The 12,072-nt window shown below is 40.4% G+C and overlaps 1 pseudogene; it reads left to right on the top strand.

The window, feature by feature from the left end:
* The first annotated feature begins 1,960 nt into the window (after positions 1 to 1,960).
* LOC121441542 lies at positions 1,961 to 10,782 on the top strand (annotated as a pseudogene).
* Positions 10,783 to 12,072: the final 1,290 nt, after the last annotated feature.

Raw genomic sequence — 12,072 nt, 5'->3', positions numbered from 1 at the left:
AAATGCATTATAAATACATTCTGCTGGGATCAAATTTGTTCAATTTGTTAGGGTTGGCAAGATACTTGAAACTAGAATGGCTCCCAGGTGCCCAGGGCGATGTTTCCAGTTAGTTCCTTGGGCAGCTGAGGATAGAGAACCTGAAATGACGCTATCCTATAGCCATACTGATGAATATCTTGCATATCACCATAGAACCTTCATCTGGTGATGGATGGAGATAGAGACAGAGACCCACACTGGAGCACTGGCCTGTGCTCCCAACGTCCCAATGAGGAGCAGAAGAAGGGAGAACATGAGCAAGGAAGTTAGGACCGTGAGGGGTGCAGCCACCCACGGAGACAGTGGGGCTGATCTATTGGGAGCTCACCAAGGCCAGCTGGACTATGACTGAAAAAGCATGGGATCAAACCGGACTCTCTGAACATGGCGGAAAATGAGGCCTGATGAGAAGCCGGGGACAATGGCACTGGGTTTTGATCCTACTTCATGTTCTGGATTTGTGGGAGCCTAGCCAATTTGGATGTTCACCTTCCTAGACCTGGATGGAGGGGGTAGGATCTTGGACTTTCCATAGGACAGGGAACCCTGACTGCTCTTTGGACTGGAGAGGGAGGGGGAGAGGAGTGGGGGGGGGAGACGGGCGGGAGGAGGGGGAGGGAAATGGGAGGCTGGGAGGATGCGGAAATTTTTTTTTTCAATAAAGAAAAAAAAGTTTTTTTGTAAGGAATGAAGGGTTTTATTGTTAATACATTCCTGTTTTATGTGGTGAGCCCTCTGAAACACACACACACACAACTCAGAGCTAAGAATACTTTTATTGTTTCTTTTTTACTTTCTTTTTATTTGTTCAATGAGTCTTGCAAATCATGTATCTTTAACTCATTTATCTCCAGCCCCTCAATCTGACCTTGTAACCACTCCACTAAATAAAACGAAATTTAAGACCAAGAAAGAAAAAGAAAAAAAACTAATAAAAATCTCTTCACAATGTGACAAAGTGTGTCATGTAGTATACCCCTTTGTTGATATAAATTTACTTGTGAGTTTTCATTGCAAAGAGATTTCATTGGTCTAGTACTAAGACTCTGATATCTACTACAATATCAATATTAGGCCCTCACTACTGCTCTTCTTGGATATTCTATTGTCACCCTGTGTTGTAGCAGCTTTGAGTCTGTGAGTAAGGTCCCTTCACATAATCCAGAAGATCATAGATAGTGTGGGTCTTGGGGCAGGTCAACTCATAGCCCTGATTTTGGGCCTGGACAGTTGCAGGGTTGGTCACCTCACCAATGATTCCTGTCCTCACAATCAAGATGAGCATTTTAGCACTGGCTGGTTAATTCACCCTTAGCATCAAGAAGCCAGCGCAGAGGTCAAATCTGCTGCCTTCATGCTTTCAAGTTCCTTACACTGCAAGTATTAGTGCCAGCTCCCCTATATTGCCCAGGATAGGTAGAGAGGCCAATCTCCCTAGCCTTGTAGTTGCTCAGGGGAAAGACTGTTCTCCCTCTCCCGTGTACATAGGTTCAAACTCTCTCCTTGTATAAGACATCGATGGGGTAATAGGGAGTTTATCTCTCATCTTCCAATGCCACCATATGTTAGAAGAGTAATAGGGACAACCAAGCCCATTCACAACTTTGGAGCTAGTCACCCACACCTTTGATAGCAATGCCAGTTTGCCTGTGATGCCTAGGCAAGAAGCAGTGTTAGTTTTCTCGAGTGATGCACGTGGAGAATGTCAACTCTGTCATCTCCTGCACATTGATAGGGGCAAGGGGAAAGAGAGGGCATCTCTCTCGCATCCACACCACCACATGACAGATGTGTAGTTGGATAACTCTTCCAAACATAAAGCTTCAGGCCTGAAAAACTCACACATCTGCCAATAGAGCTGATTCTATTGTGTTGCCCAGGTGAGGTGCAGGGCCTGCTCACCCTAGTGTGGGAGCTCATGCGGGGCAGGAACATCTCTCCTGCTCTTGCAACCTCAGAAACAGTTCGCCCACCTTCCCCAGACATTTATGGGTGCCAGGGGACATTTCTGCCTCCTACCTATGCCACCACAAGACAGATGAGTAATGGGAACAACTGCCTCTTGCTCACTATTTTTGAGCTGATTCACCCACACCTCATCAAGTAGGTTTGGTTCCATTGTGTTGTTCAGATAAGGCACAAGGCTTGCTCTTCTTAGTGTGGCTACTGGTGGGGGACCATGTACAGCTGTTTTGTTTTTGTGATGCAGGTAAGAGAACTGGCATCTATCTCATGCCTGTGCCACCATACAGCAGATGAGGTGTGGAGCTAGGTCTCCCTTGCTCACCACTTCAGGACAGGCTCACCCACACCACCACCAAAAGGGTTGACTTTATGTTATTGTCCCGAAGAATTAAAGGTCCACTCTCCTGAGTGTTGCAGCTGTTTAGAGGCAGAGACAGCTCTCCTACTCTTATGAACTCACAGCCAGTTCTCTTACCTAAGTCACTTATTGAATGGCAGGAGAGAGAAGACATCTTTTCTTGCCAACAGTTTTTATTTCTTTTTGACTTCAGGAAGATGACTTTCCAGGTTACAGACTTTTATGGTGGTAGGATTTTCTTATTCTCAAACATTAAACATTTTACTCATTCACTTTTTGTTTATATAGTTTCAGAATGAACACAAGCAAATATCAACACTTACTCTGGAGCTACAATTTTCAAAGAGAGCACTGGCATCTATAAACATAATTATATGTAATTTATCCTTGTAAATGAAACAGTGAAATTCAATGAATTCAAGGTTGATATTTTCAAACATGCTATTTTAGTAATTGGACAAGTTTGCAACATAATTAGCCAGGAACAAAGAAATTCTATATATTGATTCTTATGTATTACAAAAATAACTTAAGCCTTTTGTGTATATCTAAATGTAAAATGCAAAACTATACAATTTTCAAAGGAAAATGTGGGGAAATTATACAAAATTTGACTTTGGCAATGACTACTGGATGCAATACCAAAAGCAAAATCATTAATAGAATGAACAAATCCAAATTACTGTGAAAGGAATGAAAATATTTATAGGAAATTATAAGAGAAATGTCTCATAAATTAAAACTTTAAATGTATGTATTTATAAATATATATATGGAAACATATATATATATATATGTGAAACTATCAATATCTCCAAATATCTCATAAGAAAATATATACCATATGTATATATGAATAGAAATTGAAGACACAAAATGATGATAATCTTCGTATTTCTTTATAAAACTATAAATTATTCAAATAAATATGTAATATATAACTAATAGAAAAGGAAATACCAAAATAATGGCACTAATACAATCTGACAATTATGGAACATTACATGAATTCTGATGTTTTGCTACTAACAATGCAAATTCACTCCTAAAGTATATTACAAAACAAAATTTACTGAATTACATAACAATCTGATCACTAATATTTGTTCTAATGATATAAACAAGTATATATGGAGAAGATGATGCCCCACTTAAATGTTTATTGTTGATATGAGCATGGTCAATCCCTCAGATCCATTTTAATTAAAAGATATTATCTAGGTCAGGCTCAAAGGAATGACAAAACCTACACCTGATCTGAGTACAAATGTTGATAATGTATTGAAAATATTGCTCATATCTTCCTTTTCTTGGATAATTGCAACCTAAGACTGCTCCTCTAGAAAGACTAAAAAGCTACCTCCTCGTTAAGCGGTGTAAAAAAAACCAAGTTGTATTGTATCTCTTAATGTCAGAAATAACACTTATAAACACTCACCTACATGCCTATCTCAACTTGAGCTGGAAAAGAACAACAACAATGGACATGCCAAAGTGGACAAAGTGGGTGGGGAAAAGATCGTATGTCTCAGCCCTACACAAGGAACTAGAGACAACTGAGCAAAGCTGGAAGAAGGAGAGGAAGTCTTCCCCAGGGAAGAACCTAAAATCTTGCTGCAAGATTTTAGATGCCAGGTTGTCAGACCGGAAAACACACAAGTTATATGCTATATACTCAGCACACACACACACACACACAAATACACACAAAAAACACATGCACACATGCACACAGGCATAGCGTGTATACTCCTTACAGTTGTATGACAATATCTAAATACATATATTTGCAATGAATTTGAAAGAGAGGCAATGCATTTGAAAGAGAGAAGGCTGGTTTATATTGGAGGGTTTGAGAAAAAAAGGAAAGAAGGGGAGAAATATGATTATATTATAATCTCAAAAGCAAAACAAAATCCATGGTGTTGTTCTTAATTCTGCAGGTTAGACGGTAGAGACGTTACGCGAGGAAAAAGACACAGACATGCAGCGGTCCCACGTGGGTGCACTTTAATGGGGAAGGGATAACAAACAGGTAGGGGGCATGCAGACACGGTAGGAAAGGTGGGGAGGAAAAAGGGAAGAGAGAGAGAGAGAGAAAGAGAGAGAGAGAGAGAGGGGCTCGTGGCAGCCCCTGCTTTTTAACGGGGAATGCAAAAGCTTCTGGGAAATGTGTCCCACGCTTGCGTGCGCTGGAGTCCAGGGCAATGCTGGGAGTTGTAGTGTTGCAAGAGAACAACACATGGATCTGTAGATAATGGGCCCTAAGACAAAACTACTCCTATTACTATAAGAAATGAGCACATTGTTCAATTGTTCCCTTAGTATTTATCTCTATATCAGTAAATTATAACCTAACTCAGCACCTGTCAGAGGAGCTTCTTTTTGAAGAAGATTGAAAAAGTAACAGAGATGCAGACTATGAATGTGGTATTATTCAAACCTCAAAGTTACATCAATACCACACTCCTTGTTCCTAGGACTTTGAGAATCTCAAGAATGTGGAAATGGAATAATGCTGAGAGATAGAGGTGGTGGATAAGTATAGTGCAACATTATTTCTGAGCAATAGTTATACCTGCCATCTATAACTGCATGCTTAAGACCTTTGGAAAATCAGATCTGACAAAATTCCAGCACGTATGTAGGAAAGGATTAAAACATTGTGCTGCTCACCTACATGAATTTCTAGTCACAAATTCTGCCTTGTGGGAGGACAATAACTTTTTTGTAGCAACTTGACCTGGGATATAAGGAAATAAGTATGTCACAAGAGATGGTCCTAAACCTCTGCATATACTGAAGCACTAAGTGGACTCAATGGGTTTCACAAAAGTAGCACATGAAATTGGCAGGAAAGTGTAGTAGTGATGGTAGGAATTTGAAGGGCACAAATGGAATATGGATTTAATTAAAGCATATGTGAAATTCTCAAACAAAAAAAAGGAAAACTTATTTACAAACAATTGGTATATGATTACAAGCTGGAGGGATGGCTCAGTCATCAAAGGCTAGACACACTACCAAAGATATAAGAGTTCAGAGAGGGAATATGATTACATTGAATAATTTTGAAATTAAGTTTTATTTTTGAAAATGTTATTCATAAATGATAACATTTTAAACTGACATGATAAATTTTATTTGCACATGCTTTTTTATTTAAGTGTTGATAAATAACATTCTATTTTGCTGAAATTTATACTATTTCTCTACAATTTCTGCATAACATCTTTCTTGTGCCTTTCTTTTCTGGACGCAAACTATGTATACCTATATAAATACATAGTTTTTTTTTAATTATTACTTAGTATAATAATATTATTATTATTACTTAGTATAGTAAAAATATATTATACACATTTTGCATTATATTCATTGTTAAATTTCAATGTGTTTTCTCATTTTCTAAAATAAGGTATTGATGTTATTTTACCAATGTTACCAATAACATCCATTTTGCCAGTCACAATTAATGAATTTTAGTCTTATTTGATAGCTCAATAACTGAGGCAAGACAATAGCAAAAACACATGTTAACAAGGCAAACTCAAAATGAAAAAGCAAAATTGGCCAAAAAAATTTGGTCCTGGCAGTGGACCAAAACAATGGTACCTAATGACATGCACTCCTAGATAATCACAACATGTTAGCTGTGACCACCATTTTCAAAAGAATCAACTAGAAGTGTTACTGCAAAAGTTTAATTTTCCTAACCCTATAAAATTCCTGACCCTTTTACAATAAAGAGCTTCTGCATTAGAATCTCTTCAAGACTATGTCATTGTCTCTGGCCACAGGAAATGGGAATTGTACAACAAGCAGCAGCAAAATGTCCACAACAAATGTCACCCACAATGGACCTTATTCTTTTGCTCGCTTTTTGAGTCCTTCTTACCTTTTTTTGAGGCATTTTTCTTTCTTGTTTGCTTCTCCTACTGCTGTCCCTGTTCTGACTTTCTGCAAGCATCTTGAGTTTGCCCCCTTCTGCTTTTTCTGTTGAGTTGACCCCTATTCTAATTTTCTAAGCCCTTGGTGAGGTGGGGTTTTCTTTCCTACTACTATATTTCCTTTTCTTTTTTTATATATTTTTTATATTATTATTAAAAATTTCTGCTTCTTCCCCACCTCCCATTTCTCTCCCCTTTCCCCCACTCCCCTCTCCCTCCCTCTCCAGTCCAAAGAGCAGTCAGGGTTCCCTGGCCTGTGGGAAGTCCAAGGTCCTCCCACCTCCATCCAGGTCCAGGAAGGTGCGCATCTAAACAGACTAGGCTCCCTCAAAGCCATTACATGCAGTAGGATCAAAACCCAGTGCCATTGTCCTTGGATTCCCAGTCAGCCCTCATTGTCCACCATGTTCAGAGAGTCCGGTTTGATCCCATGCTTTTTCAATTCCAGAGGAGCTGGCCTTGGTGAGCTCCCTTTAGATCAGCCCCACTGTCTCAGTGGGTGGGCGCACCCCTCGCAATCCTGACTTCCTTGCTCATGTTCTCCCTCCTTCTGTTCCTCATTTGGACCTTGGGAGCTCAGTCTGGTGCTCCAATGTGGGTCTCTGTCTCTATCTCCATCCATCGCCAGATGAAGCTTCTATGGTGATATGCAAGATATTCATCAGTATGGCTATATGATAGGGCCATTTCAGGGTCCTTCTCCTCAGTTGCCCAAGGACCTAGCTGGGGATATCTCCATGGATACCTGGGAACCCCTCTAGAGTCAAGTCTCTTGCCAACCCTAAAATGGCTCCCTTAATTAAGATATCTTCTTCCCTGCTACCATATCCACCCTTCCCTATCCCAACCATTCCATTCACCCAGGGTCTCCCCATCCTCCCCTCCTCACTTTTCTCTCCCCATCTCCCCTTACCCCCACTTCTTTTCTTAACCCTGCTTATTTTCCTGGTTAGGAATTCTTAGTGATGAATCAGTTTGTCCTAGTACATCCACATAAGGGCTGAGCACCCAGAAGGTAGAACCAATAAAGGATACTCCAACAGGTCATTTTTGCCCAGAGACACTGTGTGATCATATGGCCATGGCTTAATAAACCACAGAAGTCTTCCACTATAAGAAGCACACTTGTTCTGTGAACACTACTTTCCCTTCAGTCCTTATGGCAGCAGACTCCCTTGTGGCCTGAGAGCAACTGATGACTTTTTCCCAGGTCTACTCTGGGATTGTCTGAAGGCTCTTTGTTGTAGGAGGCTGCTTGTTTTTTCCCAGCTGCTAATCCTGAAATAATCACACAAAAACCATATTATTTGCAATACTGTTTGGCTAATAGCTTAAGTGTATTTCTTGCTAGCTCTTGCAACTAGAATTAACCCTTCTCCATTATTTTAAATTTTACCAAAATGCTCATGGCCTACTGACAAGGTTCCAGCTGACAGCTTCCATCTGTCTATGGTGGAGGCTACATGGCTTCTCTTGACTCTGCCTTCTTTCTCCTATCATTTAGTTTAGTTTTCCTCACCTAGCTCTACTCTTTTGCCATATCTCAGGCAAAGAAAATTTCTTTATTAACAAATGATATTCACAGCATATGTAGGGGAATCCCACATTACCTGCTTTTTTTCTGTTTAAATAAGAAGGAAGGTTTTCACTTTAACATAGAAAGATTACATGTAACAAAACAGGTATCAAGCAAGAATTACAGTTACAATATTTATATATACTTAATCTTTTATCATAACTAAGAAAAACTATAACTATCTATTCTTCAACTCTATCAAAGTTTTCAGAAGAATATAATATTGCCTAAGTAAACAGAACGTGTAATGTAAATAACTTCCAAAACTCTACAATTGACAGAGGCATCTTTCTACATGGACAGTCACCTAAAGTTTTTCTGCATTGTTGGGGCATCCGTCTTCAGCCTACAGACCCATAGTATCCAGCACACTTATCCATGAAGCAGAAAATTTGAAGATTTGTTCTGTCTTGTAATGGCAAAGTCCATCAGTTGCTTTTTTCTGTGTCCTGCAGAATGTCTGGCAGACTCTTTCACGTATCATTAACCCCGAAAGACAATCTCACCTTTAGGCAAGTTCAGCAGTCATTTCTTTGTGAGTCCTGAATTTCCACTTCACACAGCATACAAACAAATAATTCAGGCAATAGCAGTTTTATGCCCTAGTGGCTAGTAAACTCCATAAGGAAACTCTTTGGCGCCCATCTTCCTCTTGAAGTAGCTTGGTGCTCTCAGGAGAAGATGTGTCTCACTGTCATGAAAAGTTCTAAGTTCTAAAAACATGTTAAATGTCATATTATGAAGGTCTCTGAAAGATTTGAAGAATGCCTATCTAATGGAAATATATCTCTATATATCTAGGAAACATAACTTACATGACTGCAAGATGGACTATTATAGATGATTACCTATTAACCTATATTTCTTACATTACATTTTTAGATGTGCTGCACACACATTACCTTAATCAAGAGCAGAAATACACATATAACAAAATTGACCTTAAATTTGTATCAATAAACCAAGATCCATACCAATGCAAATCTCTATAGAATATTCCTCTTTCAATGTAAACAAGCATTTGTAAACAATATTTGGGAATTTTGGCATAGCTCTCTCCAAACTACTTCCTGCTGTATATTGGGAGAAGTGTTTTGGGGAATGTTCATGTCGACCTTTTCAGGGATCTTGGTTCATAAAATCTCATTAGTCTGGAAGAAATCCATAGGGTCTCATCTCTGTGGAAACAAAGAACTTCTTTTCCAAAGCAACATATCCTTAGACCCATATTTTGAAATAAGGTACCTTTAAGATATATATGTTGGTTTAGCTTAACAGCCAATACAATGAAATTTCTCTATGTACTTAGCTCCTTCACAGTCAAAAAAAAAACCAAATAAAACATAATAGGCATAACACAAACTATCTTTGTATATTCCATCTTTATGTGGCTTAAGTTTTCTTACTCTATTACATTTTTTCTACATGTTTAACATTAATTTTATGATCTTTATTCCTTTAACCTATTACAACAGCTCATTTCCTTTATGGGGAGTCGTGACCACTCTTCAGAGTGTCACATCCTCTCCTAGTCTCTCTTCTCAACTAATCCAGTTATGTGACCACCTATTAAAGGCCATTAGGGTAGTAGCTGGCCTCTTAATTCACAGAAAGGCTTTGGCAATTCTACTGTGGTTGAATCCCCTTTCCCTTCTAGGATTAGAATGTGCTCCTCAAATGGAAGCACTGAAGTTGGCAAAAGTTCTGTGAGTCTCATGCAAGGACTGCTGCCCTTGATCTTGCCCTCCATTTTTACCTCTACCTTGGCTCCCACCCATAATATGCAAAGCCTGGAGCAGAAGCAGCATTTTCTTGAAGCTTTACTGAGCTACTTTTGCAGGACTTTGAAGTTGAGGAGGCCCAGGCCTTGAGCACTCTCCCCAACTTTCTTGTCTCCATTGAGTCCTGGTGTGGAGATTATATCACCACATGACTTTTATCTTGACAGGTGCACAATGGGTGGGCCCCTGGCTGTTTTGGGCTCATCACTATTTTCTGAGGATGTAGCTGCCCCCCTTCCCTCCTCAGATGCTTCCTCCTCTACAACTTTCTCAAAGCCCAAGCTCAAAAATTATTTCCCCTCCATTTAGTGAGATGCTCAGTCACAGATTCTGTATGAAGCTTCCTGCAGTGATGAGAGATCATTGAGGCTTCTGGCCCTCTGGATATCATATCCCCCCTCCAGTCCTGGGTAGAAACAACAACTGCAACTCCTCTGATATTGTTGAGACAGGTTGTATCAGATTGGCTAGTGATGCCACATTTTTTGGAAAGAGATGGACTCACCTTTTTGAGAGGATGAGACTGATTTGTGAGCGGGAACCTTGAAAGACCTAGCAGGAATGGTACATAGAAAAGAGTGTTCAGTTTTGTGCAGTCTGAAGAAGCTGGTCCTGACCCAGTAGGAGTGGGTCATGGAGAAAGGGAGGCTGAACTGAATTCAGGGAGTGGAGGGAAGCCTCAGTGGCAGAAGTTTTGACTGTTGCTCCAAAGTGAAGGAGGAGGAGGAAAAAGTCACTTGGTATTCTTCATACCACACAAAGCATCCTGGCCCCGATTCAGCATTCCCTGTTCTATTATCACTGATATCCACATAGACGTGCCCCAAGAGGTGCCTGACAGGGAGAACACATTTTTGATTTAGGTAGATGTCCCTTCAGAGCACATTCTGGATACAACTGATGCTCTTCATGTAAAGGCCTAGGTGTATGACATCCAGAAGGGCCTAAGCCCAGGACTCTATTATTATTCCCCATTCCATTACCTTTTCTCTGGATCCTGGGACCTTTTTTCTCACAAAGGATAACACAGACAGCCATACATTGCCCCACCTGAATCATTCAGAGAGTCTGTCCAGCCAAGATATTCTGCTAGGACCCAGCGAGAGTTAAGAATGCCTGTTGCATGGAGTTTATAGTGGCCTTTTTGACCAGCCATCAGCATCCTCCCCTACTTCTGTCTCAATTGCTGTATCCCACATTGACTAAATGTAAGTGCTTCCTCTGGAATTGCCCCCCACATTCCCACTGAGAAAGGACCCCCAGCAGGGATAATTTATTCCTCCCAAATCTCTTACCCTCCTGGTGATATTTCACAGGCAGCCACTGGGTTATGCCTCTTCCAAGGGAGTCAGAAGGCCTGAGGGGTATTTGCCCCTCTCCAGATACCCTGGGTTCCAAGACTTAAGACTGCCCAGTTAGAGATGGAAGGAGGCACTGGATCCCATGTTGTCTTCCTCATATGTTACAGTGAGATATTTTGAATGTGTCCTCACTGAATGAGGGTGGTCAGTGCTGGGTCCAACATCTATGATTCCAGTACATTTTCTATATGCTTGAGCACTTATGAGTACATCCCATCTCTGTGGAGTCTGGGTGCCCCAGTGATGATGTCCTTGTCAGCTATGTACCCTCCTAGCAGCAGCAGAGCCAGGAGCAGGCTGGGAGTCATGCAGAGGTATACAAGGGTGACTGATGCTACCCTGATTGTCCTTATTTTGAGCAAGTACTCAGGCAATGGGCCATATAACTTCAAACCCATTATGATTGGTATTCTATGTTAAGGCTGTTCTTGACCTCACAGTTTTTCTACAATGGCACTCTGATTATGATAATGCATCAGAGACTCAAGCATGTACAAATGTGCAATTTGGGCTTAATATTACTCTGGACATGCTTACTGGCCGTGCATAAATACACTGCTCATATCTCACATTCCACGATTGGACTATATGCCTGTTTCCGAAAAGTGTCCAACCTAGGCTTCAAGACCCTCAAACTTTGTATGTCCCAGGACAGTGTATGCTATTTTCACAACCATGTCCAACAATCAGTTGAACCATTTCCCAAATTTTTGACCCATGTCACCAATGCTCTAGAAAAGTATGTCCCATCTGGCCTTACCAAGGATATCCTTATTAAACAGCTAACCTGGTAGAGGTCCAACACTGTCCCAATAATGCCATTGCACTTGTTAGAAATGAAAATATTCATAAGTAGGTCTTAGCTGCCCATGATATTGACACACAGAGTGAACTCATTTACATACTTTACAGCTTCCTTCAATGCCTTGGTTAATGCCGAATTTGACAAGAATGATAATTCTGCCCCACCAGACCGTACTTGCTGGAAATGTGGACACTCTGATCACTTACATAGGGTTTGTCCAAAGGATCATCCAAA

Source organism: Microtus oregoni, unplaced genomic scaffold, assembly GCF_018167655.1.
Source record: "Microtus oregoni isolate MIOR12 unplaced genomic scaffold, Mior012 000079F_000, whole genome shotgun sequence".
NCBI lineage: Eukaryota > Metazoa > Chordata > Mammalia > Rodentia > Cricetidae > Microtus > Microtus oregoni.
This window is presented reverse-complemented; position numbering and strand designations above follow the sequence as displayed.